The following is an 18,708-nucleotide window of genomic DNA, read 5'->3' on the forward strand; positions in this document are numbered from 1 at the left end:
CAAAGGCACCGGCCAAGGAAAACAAGAAGTCATTGGGATTAGACTTCAACCCTGATCCCTCTGCTCCCCGTGCTGACGGCTCACGTGATGCAGAACCCAATGTCATCGGTCCTTTCTACAACCTTGATGGCCTCATCACTCACATCTCGGTCCAAGGTGCCAAAGTGGATCATTCTGATGATGACACTGACACTGATGAAGCCCATGCTCCTACTCCAAAGCCGCAGAAGCCAAAGAAGGCTAAGGCTTCAAGATCAGCTGCTCCTCCAAAAGCTTCACGTGCGAAGCCACTGGCCACTGCACCTCCTGAAGACAGTATGCAGTCTGAAGATCAATCACGTATCTCCAAGAGGACGGAGAAGAAAAAGAAAATCGTCAGACATTCTGATCAGACATTGACCCCTGCTGCCATTCTGCGAGAAGAGCACATTGATCTATCCAGCGATGAAGATCTTGCAGATGACGCTCTTGAGCAACTGATCAAGAGCAATGAAGAAGCAGAGATCTTCAATGATTTGCCTCTTTTTTTTATGTGGCAATCATCCATCACTTCATTGATGAGTGGTTTGACAACCCAAATCTCAGCTTTGAAGATCTGCAACTTCCCATTGGCCTCAGCGTCTCCTTCAATGGCGCCATTGCTTCTGAGCTAGCTCTTGCTCAGTGTCTTGTTGAACTGAAGCACAAGATCGACTATGAGAAAGCTCAGTTCAAGAAGCATGTGGCAAAGCTCAGCGTGCAAGATGTCAAAAACTTCAAGACCATGCTGCACGAGCTCAAAGAAGCCTTTCACAAGAAGCGCGACGAAGCTAAAGGCTCTCGTGAGCGCATGAAGAGTCTGGCTGACAAGTGTGTACTAGCCTACAATGAGGCTGAGAAGCGCAAGGCTCTTGGTCGTCCTGGCATTGACCCCAGAATGGCTGCAAAGAAGAAGAAGCAATCAACTGACCAATCTGCACCTTCAAGGCAGGAAGAACCTCGCATAGTCTTCCCAAGCAGCATGACTGGCTCGAAGCCAAAGGTCAGGTCATCCGCTTCAGAACAGAAGAAGACGAGGGCTGCCGAGGCTGAAGCCAGAAAAAGGAAAAATTTTGAAGCCTCTGATGTTGCTCCCTCCAAGAAGAAGCGTAAAACCAAGAAGAATCGGGCTGCTTCCACAGAGCCCTTAGTTGTTGAACCTATCTCCATGGTTCGACCTGCATCTGAACACCAAGAACAACGTATTATAGTTCATGAGCCTGCTTCCACAGAGGCTCCTGAAGCTGAAGACATTCCAGCAGTTGATCCCATCACTGCTGAAGACATTGGTCACCATGACAATGTTGAAGATGATGATGTTCTTCCTCAGATCGAACACAACTTGGTATCATCGCCTGTTCTCACGAACAGCGAACTCATCAGCATTAGTCGTCCTCTGACGCCAATTGCTCAGGATGCATCATGGGCTGATCACCCACAACAAGAAGACTCCCCGAGTACTCCCCAACAACAACAAGTCACACCACCTGTCCAAGGATAAGAGGATGACCTTGAGGCCCAGCCAACTCCATCTCCAAAGGCATCGCCCGCATTTCGCAGGCTTCATAAAGGACCAAGGCCACAAGTCCCTCTTTTTCCAGCATTCCAGACGGAGAAGTGCACCACCAATCTGTTGCACGTCAAGTGTTTCCAGAAGCCACTCCGACTGTGAATGTCTCCGGGTCTGAAGCCAAAGCTGCCGAGGACAATCCGGCTGCATCAGCCGATGACAACCCAGTAGAAGAACGTGTCCCTACACCCCCATTACTGAAGAAGTTGTTCCTGAAGTGAACGTGACAGTGCCCGACCCTCCAGCTCATCAAGTGGAGGTTGAAAATCTTGAGGCTGCCACCACCAACACAAATGAAGCCAATGACGTAGTCATGGCTGAAGCAAATGTGGAGCCTGCACCAACCAATGTGCCTGAAGCCAATGATGCAACTGCTCCTGAAGCACCTGTTGTGCAGCCTGAAGCCTCTGTTGTTGCCCCTGCTCCTGTTCCGCCTCCAAGGCCCTATACAATTGAGCAAGCTTACAACTATGGTCAGCTAATCACTGTCAGATGGCCCGTTCTGGTCCCTCCGCCTAATGCCTCTGGTCCTCAGTTTGACTATCATGTTGAGCATAGGCCTCTGATCCAGAAACCAAAGCCAAGACTGCCAAGGTTCCCTAGTACTGCCACCTCTACAGGATCCTTGAATGCAAATGGCTTCAAAGCCCACAACACCTTCTTTGACAGAGCAAAGAACCCCTACTCAAGGCCAAGAATATCATCAGATCGTTTCTGGAGCTATCAACAGCGAAGCTATTACTCCTGCGTTCTATATGATCAAGGGCGCATTTTCCCTCATATGTGCCTCGACACTGAAGCCATTGCAGGACTGCCATGCTTAGAAGAAGCACTTGACTGCTTTCGTGATGTAGGTCTGCTCAGCTTTATGACAGACAAAGAACATTGGAACGAGGAACTTTTGCTTCAATTCTATGCTACCCTCCACATTCGCGGCTACTACAAAGATACAAAGACATGGGTTCTCGAGTGGATGACAGGAAATGTTCATCATGAAGCCAAAGCTCTTGACGTCATTGAGCTTACATGCCTACCCACTCCCGGAGAGCTGTTCGAACCTGATTGTCAACTCCACCGCAATGCACTGGAGAGCATCTTCCATAAGCTAGAGCCCAACATGAGCCAAATGTTGAGCATGATGAAGCCTTTGCCACCAGACGCTGAATACCCAAAGGAGTTCTTTGTTGATGACCTTGAGTATCTGCCTCGCACAATATATCACATCATTAGGCGAACTCTATGGCCTATCAAAGGGCATTCATCAGCTGCAAAACTTGAAGGGGCCATGAAGACATTCGTCTTTTACATCCTCAATGGCATCAGCTTCAATACTCAAGAATTCTTCATCCGGCAATTGGCTCGTGGGGTAGGATCTCAGACAAGGACTCGTTGGGTTTCGCTGTTTTCGCAACTAAATTCCGGCATCAATACTCAGCGTTACACATTAGACACATTTATAATGGTTTTTTATGCTCTGACTTAAATGTGGTATCAGATTATTACCCTAGCCTCAAGTGTGATGGTTTTGGGTAAATAACTCTAACGCTGACGATCTCAAGCTTCAGCGTCCACTTTCCCCGCAGGTTCGTACTCTATTTGACGGAAAGGAAGCAGAGCAATTCAGACCTGTCGCTAGATATGTGAGCCACCCAATTCCTAACCTTTAATAGAGAAAATGAATCAGAGAGAGCTAAGAGCATCTCTAGCCACGCCTCCAACAGCCCCCCAGGCCCCTTTTTCGATGCCGGCGCCTAAAAAACGGCCCAGTCGCGCCCCATGAGCCCGTTTTTCACCGGTTTGGGCCAAAACTGACGCCGGCGTACCCAGACCAAACCTGGTGCGCTGGGGGCGCCTGAGGGCACCGGGGAAACCGATTTTGGCGCCAACGAAATGAGCCCGCCGAGTCAGCGACACGCCGCTTCGTCGTCCTCATCGCCTCGGTTCCCGTGGGAATCAATGCCAAGGCTGCCGTGCTGCCGCGCCAGTCAGCCTCTATTGATGCCTCGCGGGCGGCGCAGTGAAGGCGCCGCAACACGCGTCCCGCCCGCTCTCGCCATGCGTCGCCCGGCATGCAGATTCTCACCGCCCCGCCGACCTCCCCGCTGGTGAACGCCACAATCACCACAACTCGCCTCATCTCCTCTCCCCCCTTCGACGAGCAATGGCTGAGCGGTACCCCGGCGACGCCGCGGCGGCAAACGGCTTCGGCCGCCGCCATCTCCACGAGGACGAGGCGTGTGCCTCCTTTACGAGGCCGACTATCTGGCACCCCCAGACATGCGGGTACCGGGCTTGTAGAAGCTGTGTGCCGACGGTGTCACGGTGCCTCCGGTGCCCACCAGGGCTGAACGCCGGGCCGAGATCGCCCGCATCCGTCCGTCGCTAACGGAGGAGCAGCGGAACAAGCTGAGGTATGCCGCCGATAGCGACACGCTATGGACGATGTACTTAGAGCACCGCCGCCAAGACCAGATCGCCTCCGCCAACGGCACCATCCCCCGCGGCTGACTCAACGCCGACGGGCGGCGCGAATGGTGGGGCGTGGCCGGCCGCACCCTCGAGGCCGTCCTCGACTTCATCGAGACCGGCAACAAGCCGCGCCTCGAGTACCCGTCGCGCCCGTCCTTCTCTCGCCGCCATGGTAGCTCCTGGACGCCGCGGGGAATGGAGGTGGCGACCTCCTCGTCGTCGGGTTCCGGTATGCTCTCCTCTGGGTCGCCGGCGTCCCGGTGCCTCCGGTGCCCACCAAGGCTGAACGGCGGGCCGAGATCGCCCGCATCCGTTCATCGCTGATGTGGCGTAGCGGAACGAGCCGAGGTACGTCGTCGACAGCGACACGCTATGGACGATGTACTTCGAGCACCGCCGCCAAGACCAGATCGCCTCCGCCAACGGCACCACCCCCCGTGGCTGACTCAATGCCGACGGGCGGTGCGAATGGTAGAGCGTGCCCGGCCGCACCCTCGAGGCCGTCCTCGACTACATCAAGACTGGCAACACGCCGCGCCTCGAGTGCACGTCGCGCCCGTCCTACTCTCGCTGCCGTGGCAGCTCCTGGACTCCGTGGTGAATGGAGGTGGCGACCTCCTCGTCGTCGGGTTCCGATATGCTCTCCTCCGGGTCGCCGGCGCTCGTCCCATCAAGACGGAGCCGCAGGAGACGCCACTTGGACACCGCACCACAGCGGCGCCCTCGTCATCAACGAGGGCGGCCACCCCTCCCCGCGTTCCCTCCGCCTAGTCCGCCAAAGACCAAGCCATGGTTGCTCCCCGTCAAGAAGGAGCACGCAGAGATGGCCGTGGCCGACGAGACCGCCCTCAAGTGGGCGAAGGCGGATTACGTCCGCGAGCAGGTGGCCCGCCAGCGCCAGGCGCATGTCGTCCTCGACAGCGACGAGGAGGACGCGCCTGGGCCGTCCAACCCCCCGCGCGTCGGCGATCCTGGTCAGGGGTGCAACAGGGATGCGGCGGCTCTGGCGGGACGCAGGGCGGCGGCGACGACGACGGCGGCGACTACACCCGGTTTTACAGTCTCCTCGGCATGTAGAAGGCGGGCGGCGGCCGCGGCGTAGTAGGGCTAGGCGTAGTTTGTTTGTTTTCTGTTTTTTTGTACAAATTTGAATGAAAAATCATCGAGTTTGTGCCGAATTCGCCGAGTTGGGGCGACGTGGGGGCGACGACTGGGAACGCAATCGCCCGCACGCTGAAAGTGAGTGTCGGTTCGGCCTCAGACAACGCTTTTTCGATGTCGGGGTGCCGAACGGCTGGAGATGCTCTAATTACTGAACGTGCCCGTCTGCCGTGCCGTGCTCGCCGCGATCGATTGTCCAGATCATTCGGCCACAACTTGACTTGACTAGAAGAAAAGTATGCATACAGTATTAGAGAAAAAAGAAAAAGAAAAAATCTGATGAATTAGAGAGGTATGCATACAACATGACAAAGACCAAGACGTGGACTAGCTTTGCTTTTAGACCATATACAATGGGAGTGGCCGGTAATTGGCCAACATGACAAATCCTGATGATTTTTGCCGATTGCGGAGTATGAGAGCCATGAGTCCTTGTATTTATATGCCAACACTAAAAAAACTCTCTAGACCTTAATGCTAGATGTGTTACCTGACCCACAACGTGCAGATATTATTAGTGTAATTGACATAAATATTACAGCTGCAACTTCTGCCGTGCTGTGCATGGTGGGCTGTCCGAATCAACAAATTTTGGCCACACCTTGAGCGTCGGAAAAGTATGCATGACAAGACCCCAAGACGTGGGTTGTAGACCATACTCCCATATTGCAGTTGTGGTGGAACCGGGATAGAGATAAGCTGTTCTGTCCATTATCCTTTCCCTCTGCCATTTCTGACCAATATGGCTAAGCTTGTGCTCCTCCTCCGAAGAGCTGCACTACTGCTTTGTCTATTGATCTTCCAAGCAACATCCACTTTCCATGGCCAAGCGAGTGCATCTGGAGCCTGCATCAGCAGCGAGCGCGATGCGCTTCTGTCCTTCAAGGCAAGCCTCTTGGACCCTGCTGGCCATCTCTCGTCATGGCAGGGTGAGGATTGTTGCCAATGGAAGGGAGTCTGCTGCAGCAACCTAACTGGACATCTCATCAAGCTCAACCTCTGCAACATCGACATGGACGACATGGGCTACGACATGTACGGCATGGGCTACTACAACTACCCGGACAGGAGCAAATCATTGAGCTTGTCGGCAGGCGAGATGAGCTCTTCTTTGGCTACTTTACAACACCTGAGGTACCTTGATCTGAGCGGGAATGACTTCAACGACACGAGCATCCCTGTCTTCTTGTCTTCTCTCAAGAACCTAAGGTATCTCAACCTCTCGTCAGCACGATTCAGTGGGAGAATACCTTCCGAACTTGGCAATCTCTCAAAGTTGCAATATCTTGATCTCAGTTGGAATTATTATGGGAATAGGTCTTACATAGTGGATCTTGCATGGTTGCCACGTCTCTCTTTGTTGAGTCATCTTGACCTGAGCGATGTGGATCTTAGCTCTGCGAGGGATTGGTTTCAGAGGGTTAACATGCTTCCTTCTCTGAAAGTGCTTCGCTTGTCCGAGTGTGTACCGTGTCTACTAGTATATCAATTTCCAATCTCACACATCTCGAGGTCCTTGATACGTCCTATAACACCTTGAGAATACCTTTCCAATTTGGCAATCTCTCAAAGTTGCAATATCTTGATGTGAGTTTGAATTCTTATCCTAATGTGGATCTTGCATGGTTGCCACGTCTCTCTTTGTTGAGCCATCTTGACATGAGTGGTATGGATCTTGGTTCTGCGAGGGGTTGGTTTCAGAGTGTTAATATGCTTCCTTCTCTTAAAGTGCTTGGCTTGTCCGGTTGTGGACTCAACAGCACCATGTCTGCTAGTATATCACTTTCCAACCTCACTCATCTCGAAGTCCTTGATATCTCTAGTAACAACTTCTATACTTCACTCAAGCATGCATGGTTTTGGAATCTCATAGGCCTTAAGGAGCTTTACCTCTCCTATTCCTGCTGGATAGGGTCTATTCCTAGTGATTTGGCAAACATGACGGCCCTTCAAGTCATAGATTTAAGTGGGAATCAGCTCGTGGGTTTGATACCAGAAAAACTGGGAAATTTGTGCAATTTGACCAGAATGAGGTTCAGTCATAACAACATAGGTTCATGAGGCGATTACCAAAGTGCTCATGGAATACATTGCAGGAATTTTCGGTGCAGGATGCAAATATGACCGGGAACCTACCCAGTTGGATTGGTAACATGACCAATCTCAGTGTTCTTCATGCATCTGAAAACATGTTGAGTGGCCATCTACCTGTAGGAGTTGGAGCACTGAGTAATTTGAAAAATCTGATCCTCGGGAACAATAACTTCAGCGGTGTGCTCTTGAAAGAACAGTTTGCAAATTTAGGGAACTTAGAGCTTTTGGACCTCAGCCACAATAACTTCAGCGGTGTGATACTGAAAGAATATTTTGCAAGTTTAGGCGCCTTAAAGAGTTTGGACCTTAGCTGCAATAACTTCAGTGGTGTGCTCTCCAATGAACAATTTGCAAGTTTGGGCAACTTAAAGCTTTTGGACCTCAGCAGTAATAACTTTAGTGATTTTCTCTTGAAAGAACAGTCAGCAAGTTTAGATAATTTAAAGCATTTGTACCTCAGCCATAATAAATTAAATAGTGTGCTCGTGGGGGAACATTTTACAGGCCTATTGAATTTAAAGTATCTGGACTTGTCGTACAACTCTGTGAGATTAGCTATCAGCGAAAAATGGGTTCCTGCATTTAGGTTGAAGTACGCAATATTCCGGTCATGTCAATTGGGCCCTAGATTTCCTGAATGGCTTAAATGGCAATCTGACATTGATGTTCTTGTTCTCAGTAATGCAAATCTTGATGATGTTATTCCTGACTGGTTTTGGTTACATTTTCCCGAGCTTCCTTCTTGCAAGTATCAGGAAACAAATTGCATGGGTCAATACCATCAGATCTACAACACATGTCAGCTGATCATATATATCTCGGATCCAATAAGTTTACAGGTCAAGTCCCACAGTTGCCTATAAATATAGTACGACTGAACCTATCTTCAAACTCTTTATCTGGTTCATTGCCATCAGAGTTAAATGCTCCACTACTCGAAGAGTTGTTGCTTGCAAATAATCAATTCATAGGCACCATCCCGTCGTCTATATGCCAATTGACTAAAGTGAAAAGGTTGGACCTATCAGGAAACCAGTTAACAGGAGATATTATGCAGTGCCAAAAGGAACTTGTTCCAAACTCTACAGATCAATTTGGCTCTGAAATGCTGAGCTTAGCCTTGAATAACAATGATCTCACTGGTGAATTCCCTAAATTTCTTCAAAGGTCATCAGGATTAATGTTCCTTGATCTTTCTTACAATAAGTTATTTGGAGGACTGCCAGAATGGTTACCCCCAAAAATGCCACACATGAAAATATTAAGAGTGAGATCAAGTATGTTCAGTGGTCATATTCCTAAGAGTCTCACTTCCCTTCACGATCTTCATTATTTGGACATAGCACACAACAAGATAACAGGAAGCATACCATGGTCTTTGTCAAACCTAAAGGCAATGATGACAGTGGTGTCGCAGGACACGGGGGATTATATTTATGAAGAGAGCATACCAGTAATCACAAAGGACCAAAAGCGTGACTACACCTTTGCAATTTACCAGCTATTGGTTGTTCTTGATTTGTCAAGTAATAGCTTGGCGGAACAGGTTCCAGAGGACATAACTTTACTTGTTGGGCTTACCAATCTGAACTTGTCAAATAATCAACTCATAGGAGCAATCCCGAACCAAATTGGTGATTTAAGGCAGTTGGACTCACTCGACCTATCCTTCAATGAGTTTTCTGGTGCAATACCATCAAGTTTGTCAGCTTTAACTTATTTGAGCCACTTGAACTTGTCATACAACAATCTGTCTGGTCCAATACCATCCGGACAACAGCTACAAGCTCTTGATAACCAGATGTATCTCTACATCGGTAACCCTAGTCTTTGTGGAGATCCTGTTGGCAGGAACTGCTCAACACATGATGCAGAGCAAAGTGGCCTCGAAGATATAGATCCTATGCCATCTGTTTATCTTGCCATGAGCGTTGGATTTGTGGTGGGTCTGTGGACAGTTTTCTGCACCATGTTGATGAAGAGAATATGGAGGGCTGCCTTCTTCCAGTTTGTTGATATGATGTATGACATGGTTTATGTGCAAGTGGCTGTAAGGTGGGCTCACATGATGGAGAAAACTGAATACGGTGCACCATGAAGTGCCCAACTCCTCAGCAAGCAAATTGCGTGTATCTAAATAGTATTTGTATGTTTGCACCATACCGCTATTTGTAGCTCTAAATGAGCCTTGGCTGGATGTCTGTACTGTAATGTATTGATATTTGTAAGTTTGCACCATATCTCTATTTGTAGCTCTAAATGAGCCTTGGCTGGACGTTTGTACCGTATCGTATTAGTATTTTTTATGTTTGTACTTTAACAAATGAAGTGTGTGTGTGTGTGTGTGTGTGTGTGTGTGTGTGTGTATAACTGCACTGTGCCTTTTTCATGTTGTTCGGTTTGCTTTGTATCATCTATTCCCAGAGAGTGGTCATTCATCTGTATGATGTATTCTCATGTTGGTAAATTTATATGAGAATATATTTGTTTGTAAGATATCTCTGAAGGCAAGAGGAAGGAAGCTCTGTTCAGCATCAGTGCTTGTTGATTTATTCATGTAAATCTGAAGCTTCCATTTGAGCTGACGATTCATTATTTTGGTGAGGCAAACTGTATCGACTCGACCATGCCCGCCGAGGCTGTGTTTGCCAGCGAAGTGGAGGAGCTCAAGGCCGACCAGTCCAAGCCCTCAGAGGAGGTGACTCTGGAGTCCTTTGATTGCGACCACGCCTGCATCTTTGGTGGTTACAGGAAAATAAGTGTATGTAGTATAAAATTCACTGGTGTGCGTGATTTCACATTTAGAACAAAGAGACAAATTGAGAGCAGTCACAAACCACGTCGTATCCCATAGCCAACACTAATTTCTGTAATCTTCAGATACTAAACTTGTTTCGAGGGAAATCTTCAGTCGTTAATATCAAAACCACCATTTAAACTTTGCTTCAAGGGGAAAATCGGATGAACTGCAGCAGACATTTTGGTCTCCGGTTTCAAAACATGCATGAGTCTGCAAATGAAAACGAAGTAAAATAAAATGTGAGGGCAGCTTGATATCATATGGAAGTAAAACACAATGCTGAAGTAGGTGTTCCCTGTTTCAGCAAACCACCTTCCATGAGCAACAGACTGCTCGAGATTCTGGTGAAATCGACATGGCACATGGACAGAAATATGGAACCACCACGCACTCCCAAAGTGAGATCAAACGAACGCCAACGCCTCAAATCAGCTCGTCAGGCTTCGGTCCCGAACCAGCTCGACAGAGAGATGCTCTGCTTTCACTAGTCATGCAGAAAGCGGATTATGCATCGCCACACTCACAGTAGAACTCACAGTACTATTAATAAGACTGATCACAGTAGAACTCACTAACTTCCCAAGATCGAAGGTTGGAGGAACTTAGTTTCTGGTCTCACTGTCACACACCCAAAATACCTATTGCTGGTACAGAAAAACCTTTGTTTTATACATGGCTTCCCAAATAGATTCTCTCAAACACCACATTACATTCAGTACAGTGGCAAACACGCATGGAACATATGGAGAATACATGATTTAAAGTGGTACCCCGTTTGGAGGTTTTCGTCCTCGGCTATTTGTATGTTTCCTAAATCTCCTGTTGCCTTCTATAAACCGCTGCCTTGCTCTTCCTTCTCCAGTTTATTGATATGATATATGAAATGGTTTATGTGCAAGTGGCTATAAGGTGGGCTCACATGATGGAGAAAACTCAAAACGGTGCATCCTGAAGCGCGAAACTCTGCGGCAAGCGGATTGTTTGTATGTTTGCACCATATCTCTATTTCTAGCTTTAAAATGGACCTTGGCTGGACGTCTGCACTGTACTGTATTGATATTCGTATGTTTGTACTTTAGCAAAAGAAGTCTATGTATAGGTTTTTTCTGCATTGTTTAATAAGATGAATAAAATATAGAGCCCCATGACCACACCTCCTGCTTTTTCGTGTTGTTCGGTTTACTTTGCACCATCTATTCCCAGTGATGTTCTGTTTGCTTTGTTCCATATGTTACCATTCCCAGAGAGAATAATTCATTAGCATAACAGAAAAAATGCCGCCTGTTGGTTTTTTTTTTTTGGGAATGGAGGCATGCCCCCGGCCTCTGCATCATGATGATGCATACGGATCTTTTATTAAAAATCCATAAAGTAACGTCATGATTGTCTTACAGCTCGCAAACGGAGCAAAACAGAAAACAAACACTGGAAAAATACAAGCTGGCAAAGACAACCGAAACGGTAGAAATAAGGATAAACTCTCTAGACGCCTATCCTATTATGTGAACGCCATCCGAACCGGTTGAATATACCCCGAGCCACCATCTCCCATTGGTTGCACCCCGAGCCATGGTGGGCAAGATGCCTAAGGTCACCTGGCTTGACGGCTCCTTTGCGGAAACCGTGAAGGGGTGGCAATCGGGGTGGTTCTACATCACCGAGCCGCGCGGCGCCAACTGGGCGGCGGCCCCCGAGTTCCGATCCGGAACTCGTATGCGGCTCACTTCCTGGGAACGGAAGGGCCTGTCCTGGGACGAATCTACAGAGCTGACCGGACTCAAAACCTACATCAAGGGCATGAAGGACAAGAAAATCAAGCTTGTAAACGTGATCCAGGTCATGCTCATTCGCCTGATTCTACCATGCCAAAGGCGGGCATTCAATCTATGGGAGTTCGTTCCAGCCGAACACCAGACACTTCAGAGGCTCTATGGCATGAAGCACAAAAAGGCGTGGAAGGTGTTGTTCAAGGCTTCGAGGTTCCTCCTCCCATATCCGAGGACCGTGGGCTCCACGCCGCACGGCAACCTACTCAGGTGAGTTCTAAGGCCATCACCGAATTCAGTCCTTCCCAATATAATTACGGGGGAACCTCAAGTAATTGTGTGTATTTGTTTCAGGATTATGTGGAGGTGGCGGAGCGAATTGACTGTCCGGCACCGCTGCCGGAAAGCCCAGCTAATGCTCTCCTGACGGAGATGCTGGCTCCGGCACCCTACAAGGGGCCAGAGAAGAAGGCCAACAAGAAGGCCTCGGGGACCCGAAAGAGTCTCCGGCGTAAGGCTACGCCAGAAGCCTCGTCCGAAGAGGACGAGGAAGACTCCTCCCCCGAAAGGGAAGAAGGAGAAGAAGAAGAAGAGGCCGCCCTGTCCGGACAGGATGGGGGGCCTGAGACGGCGGACCAGGGGACCAGGAGAGGCCCCCGGCGCAAGGCCGTCATACCCTTGTCGTCTGACGACGACGAGGTAGATTCCTCCCGCGGAGGCGGGAAGGAACAGGAAGAAATACCACCTCCCCGTGTCGGGGGAGGGAAGAAGAGGAAGGCCACCCCGGTGGGGGAGACTGGGACGTCCAAGAAGGGAAAGGTGTCCCTTCCGGACTACTCCGTCACTGCCGCCGATAGCGAGGAGGGGTGGCTGCCCAGGAAGAAGCCCCTGGTGCGATCGTAAGTGTCCGCATTCCATCGTAAATGTGCTTCATAGTTTTGTTATAACGCCGAACCTGTGTGCAGTCCGGCCAGGGCCCATCCCGAAGTGTCGTCTTCGGACGGGTCCCTGAGTGAGTCAGCAATGAACTCACTCCCGACGGCCACTTCGCCTCGGCCTGCGGACGACACAGAGGTGTTGCCCCAAAGGCTCCCCGAGATAGGGGAGGTGAACCTGGAGGCGCCTCAAGGCGGCGTCCCAGACGTCGGACTCGCGGGGTTCAAGATCCCCGCGGACCGTGTAGGTGAGAGGCGAAGCAAGCCGGACTCTCAATCGAACACTATCCCGGAGCCTTGAGTGGTTCCGGAATCAGGCGGACAACCCCTCATTAGGGAGGGAGGGCCGTCCGCATCAAGGACTTCCGTTGCGCCCGAGGCACCGGATTGTTTGCTGGAAGCGCTTCGCGGTGCTTCCCTAGATGAAGAGCACCGCACACTTATGAGTGCGGTGATTCAAAAGGTTTCGTCCGCCAAGAGCGGACTAACCGAAGCCTGCACCAACCTCCTGACAGGCTTTGAGGTAGGTAAAAATGTGTGAAATCACCACCCGATTGGTAGTAGCCCCTGATAGTCTATTTGGTGTTCGGAAAGAAAAACCAAACGGAGGGTCAATTATAATCCGCAGGAGTCTAACAATAAGTTCTGAATGTAAATAAACAGGTTGTGCTACTGGCCGCTGCTGCTCGCATGGCCGAAATCGCCGGCCTAACGCAGGATTTAGAGCGGGCACAGGGAGAGCTCGGCCTCGCAAGGAGGCACCTCGAAGAGAACAAAGGTGAATGATTCCCCTCTCTCATATAATAAAAAATAAAAGTTGATTATGCTAACGATGAGACGTCGTGATATGATAACAGAGGTGTTAGGGAACGTAGTAATTTCAAAAAAATTCCTACGCACACGCAAGATCATGGTGATGCATAGCAACGAGAGGGGATAGTAATGTCCACGTACCCTCGTAGACCGTAAGCGGAAGCGTTATGACAACGCGGTTGATGTAGTCGTACGTTTTCATGATCCGACTGATCTAAGCACCAAACGTACGGCACCTCCGAGTTCAGCACACGTTCAGCTCGATGACGATCCCCGGACTCCGATCCAGCAAAGTGTCGGGATGAGTTCTGTCAGCACGACGGCGTGGTGATGATGATGATGTTCTACCGGCGTAGGGCTTCGCCTAAACTCCGCAACTATATGACCGAGGTGGAATATGGTGGAGGGGGGCACCGCACACGGCTAAGAAACGATCACGTAGATGAACTTGTGTGTCCTAGGGTGCCCCCTGCCCTCGTATATAAAGGAGGGAGGGGGGAGGTGCGGTCGACCCCCTAGGGGTGCGCCTGGAGGAGTCCTACTCCCATCGGGAGTAGGACTCCCACCTCTTGCCTTGGTGGAGAAGGAAAGGGGGGAGGGGAAAGAGGAAAGGGGGGTGCCGCCCCCCCTTCCTTGTCCTATTCGGACTAGGGGGGGAGGGGGCGCACAGCCTGCCCTGGCCGGCCCTCCTCTTCTCCCTCATGGCCCACTAAGGCCCATTAACCCCCGGGAGGCTTCCGATAACCCCCCGGTGTTCCGGTAAAATCCCGATTTCACCCGGAACCATTCCGATATCCAAATATAGGCTTCCAATATATCAATCTTTATGTCTCGACCATTTCGAGACTCCTCGTCATGTCCGTGATCACATCAGGGACTCCGAACAACCTTCGGTACATCAAAACTTATAAACTCATAATAAAACTATCATCGTAACGTTAAGCGTGCAGACCCTACGGGTTCGAGAACTATGTAGACATGACCTAGAACTATTCTCGGTCAATAACCAATAGCGGAACCTGGATGCTCATATTGGCTCCTACATATTCTGCGAAGATCTTTATCGATCAAACCGCATAACAACATACGTTGTTCCCTTTGTCATCGGTATGGTACTTGCCCGAGATTCGATTGTCAGTATCCAATACCTAGTTCAATCTCGTTACTGGCAAGTCTCTTTACTCATTACGTAATGCGTCATTCCGTAACTAACTCATTAGATACATTGCTTGCAAGGCTTATAGTGATGTGCATTACCGAGAGGGCCCAGAGATACCTCTCCGACAATCGAAGTGACAAAACCTAATCTCGAAATACGCCAACCCAACATGTACCTTTGGAGACACCTGTAGCAATCCTTTATAATCACCCAGTTACGTTGTGACGTTTGGTAGCACCCAAAGTGTTCCTCCGGTAAACGGGAGTTGCATAATCTCATAGTTACGGGAACATGTATAAGTCATGAAGAAAGCAATAGCAATATACTAAACGATCAAGTGCTAGGCTAACGGAATGGGTCATGTCAATCACATCATTCTCCTAATGATGTGATCCCGTTAATCAAATGACAACACATGTCTATGGTTAGGAAACATAACCATCTTTGATTAATGAGCTTGTCAAGTAGAGGCATACTGGTGACGTTATGTTGGTCTATGTATTCACACATGTATTATGTTTCCGGTTAATACAATTCTAGCATGAATAATAAACATTTATCATGATATGAGGAAATAAATAATAACTTTATTATTGCCTCTAGGGCATATTTCCTTCAGTCTCCCACTTGCACTAGAGTCAATATTCTAGATTACACAGTAATGATTCTAACACCCATGGAGTCTTGGTGCTGATCATGTTTTGCTCGTGGAAGAGGCTTAGTCAATGGGTCTGCAACATTCAGATCCGTATGTATTTTGCAAATCGCTATGTCTCCCACCTGGACTTGATCCCGGATGGAATTGAAGCGTCTCTTGATGTGCTTGGTCCTCTTGTGAAATCTGGATTCCTTTGCCAAGGCAATTGCACCAGTATTGTCACATAAGATCTTCATTGGTCCCGATGCACTAGGTATGACACCTAGATCGGAAATGAACTCCTTCATCCAGACTCCTTCATTTGCTGCTTCCGAAGCAGCTATGTACTCCGCTTCACATGTAGATCCCACCACGACGCTTTGTTTAGAACTGCACCAACTTACAGCTCCACCGTTTAATAAAATCACGTATCCGGTTTGCGATTTACAATTGTCCGGACCAGTGTCAAAGCTTGCATTGACGTAACCATTTACGACTAGCTCTTTGTCACCTCCATATACGAGAAATATATCCTTAGTCCTTTTCAGGTATTTCAGGATGTTCTTGACCACTGTCCAGTGATCCACTCCTGGATTACTTTGGTACCTTCCTGCCAAGCTTATTGCTAAGCACACGTCAGGTCTGGTACATAGCATTGCATACATGATAGAGCCTATGGCTGAAGCAAAGGGAACATCTTTCATTTTCTCTCTATCTTCTGCTGTGGTCGGGCATTGAGTTTGACTCAACTTCACACCTTGTAGTACGGGCAAGAACCCTTTCTTTGCCTGATCCATTTTGAACTTTTTCAAAACTTTATCAAGGTACGTACTTTGTGAAAGTCCAATTAAGCGTCTTGATCTATCTCTATAAATCTTGATGCCCAATATATAAGCAGCTTCACCGAGGTCTTTCATAGAAAAACTTTTATTCAAGTATCCCTTTATGCTATCCAGAAATTCTATATCATTTCCAATTAATAATATGTCATCTACATATAATATCAGAAATGCTACAGAGCTCCCACTCACTTTGTTGTAAATATAGGCTTCTCCAAAAGTTTGTATAAAACCATATGCTTTGATCACACTATCAAAGCGTTTATTCCAACTCCGAGATGCTTGCACCAGTCCATAAATGGATCGCTGGAGCTTGCACACTTTGTTAGCACCTTTTGGATCAACAAAACCTTTTGGCTGCATCATATACAACTCTTCTTCCAGAAATCCATTCAAGAATGCAGTTTTGTCATCCATTTGCCAAATTTCATAATCATAAAATGCATCAATTGCTAACATGATTCGGACAGACTTAAGCATCGCTACGGGTGAGAAAGTATCATCATAGTCAACCCCTTGAACTTGTCGAAAACCTTTTGCAACAAGTCGAGCTTTATAGACAGTTACATTACCATCAGCATCAGTCTTCTTCTTAAAAGTCCATTTATTCTCAATGGCTTGCCGATCATCGCGCAAGTCAACCAAAGTCCATACTTTGTTCTCATACATGGATCCCATCTCAGATTTCATGGCCTCTAGCCATTTTGCGGAATCTGGGCTCATCATCGCTTCCTCATAGTTCGTAGGTTCATCATGGTCAAGTAACATGACTTCCAGAATAGGATTGCCGTACCACTCTGGTGCGGATCTTACTCTGGTAGACCTACGAGGTTCAGTAGAAACTTGATCTGAAGTTTCATGATCAATATCATTAGCTTCCTCACTGATTGGTGTAGTTGTCACAGGAACTGGTTCTTGTGATGAACTACTTTCCAATAAGGGAGCAGGTACAGTTACCTCATCAAGTTCTACTTTCCTCCCACTCACTTCTTTCGAGAGAAACTCCTTCTCTAGAAAGGATCCGAATTTTGCAATGAAAATCTTGTCTTCAGATCTGTGATAGAAGGTGTACCCAACAGTCTCTTTTGGGTATCCTATGAAGACACATTTCTCCGATTTGGGTTCGAGCTTATCTGGTTGAAGTTTCTTCACATAAGCATCGCAGCCCCAAACTTTAAGAAACGACAACTTTGGTTTCTTGCCAAACCACAGTTCATGAGGCGTCGCCTCAACGGATTTTGATGGTGCCCTATTTAACGTGAATGCGGCCGTCTCTAAAGCATAACCCCAAAATGATAGCGGTAAATCAGTAAGAGACATCATAGATCGCACCATATCTAGTAAAGTACGATTACGACGTTCGGACACACCATTTCGTTGTGGTTCCGGGTGGCGTGAGTTGCGAAACTATTCCGCATTGTTTCAAATGTAAACCAAACTCATAACTCAAATATTCTCCTCCACGATCAGATCGTAGAAATTTTATTTTCTTGTTACGATGATTTTCCACTTCACTCTGAAATTCTTTGAACTTTTCAAATGTTTCAGACTTGTGTTTCATTAAGTAGATATACCCATATCTGCTCAAATCATCTGTGAATGTGAGAAAATAATGATACCCGCCGCGAGCCTCAACATTCATTGGACCACAAACATCAGTATGTATGATTTCCAACAAATCAGTTGCTCGCTCCATAGTTCCGGAGAACGGCGTTTTAGTCATCTTGCCCATGAGGCACGGTTCGCAAGTACCAAGTGATTCATAATCAAGTGAATCCAAAAGCCCATTAGTATGGAGTTTCTTCATGCGCTTTACACCGATATGACCTAAACGGCAGTGCCACAAATAAGTTGCACTATCATTATCAACTCTGCATCTTTTGGTTTCAACACTATGAATATGTGTATCACTACTATCGAGATTCAATAAAAATGGACCACTCTTCAAGGGTGCATGACCATAAAAGATATTACTCATATAAATAGAACAACCATTATTCTCTTACTTAAATGAATAACCGTCTCGCATCAAACAAGATCCAGATATAATGTTCTGCTCAACAGTGGCACCAAATAACAATTATTTAGGTCTAAAACTAATCCCGATGGTAGATATAGAGGTAGTGTGCCAACCGCGATCACATCGACTTTGGAACCATTTCCCACGCGCATCGTCACCTCGTCCTTAGCCAATCTTCGCTTAATCCGTAGTCCCTGTTTCGAGTTGCAAATATTAGCAACAGAACCAGTATCAAATACCCAGGTACTACTGCAAGCATTAGTAAGGTACACATCAATAACATGTATATCACATATACCTTTGTTCACTTTGCCATCCTTCTTATCCGCCAAATACTTGGGGCAGTTCCGCTTCCAGTGTCCAGTCTGCTTGCAGTAGAAGCACTCAGTCTCAGGTTTAGGTCCAGACTTGGGTTTCTTCTCTTGAG

At 47.9% G+C, this 18,708-nt stretch overlaps 1 pseudogene; it reads left to right on the plus strand.

The window, feature by feature from the left end:
• The first annotated feature begins 5,923 nt into the window (after positions 1 to 5,923).
• Positions 5,924 to 9,601, plus strand: LOC119325951 (annotated as a pseudogene).
• The last annotated feature ends 9,107 nt before the right edge of the window (positions 9,602 to 18,708 follow it).

This window comes from Triticum dicoccoides, chromosome 6B, assembly GCF_002162155.2.
Source record: "Triticum dicoccoides isolate Atlit2015 ecotype Zavitan chromosome 6B, WEW_v2.0, whole genome shotgun sequence".
Classification (NCBI taxonomy): domain Eukaryota; kingdom Viridiplantae; phylum Streptophyta; class Magnoliopsida; order Poales; family Poaceae; genus Triticum; species Triticum dicoccoides.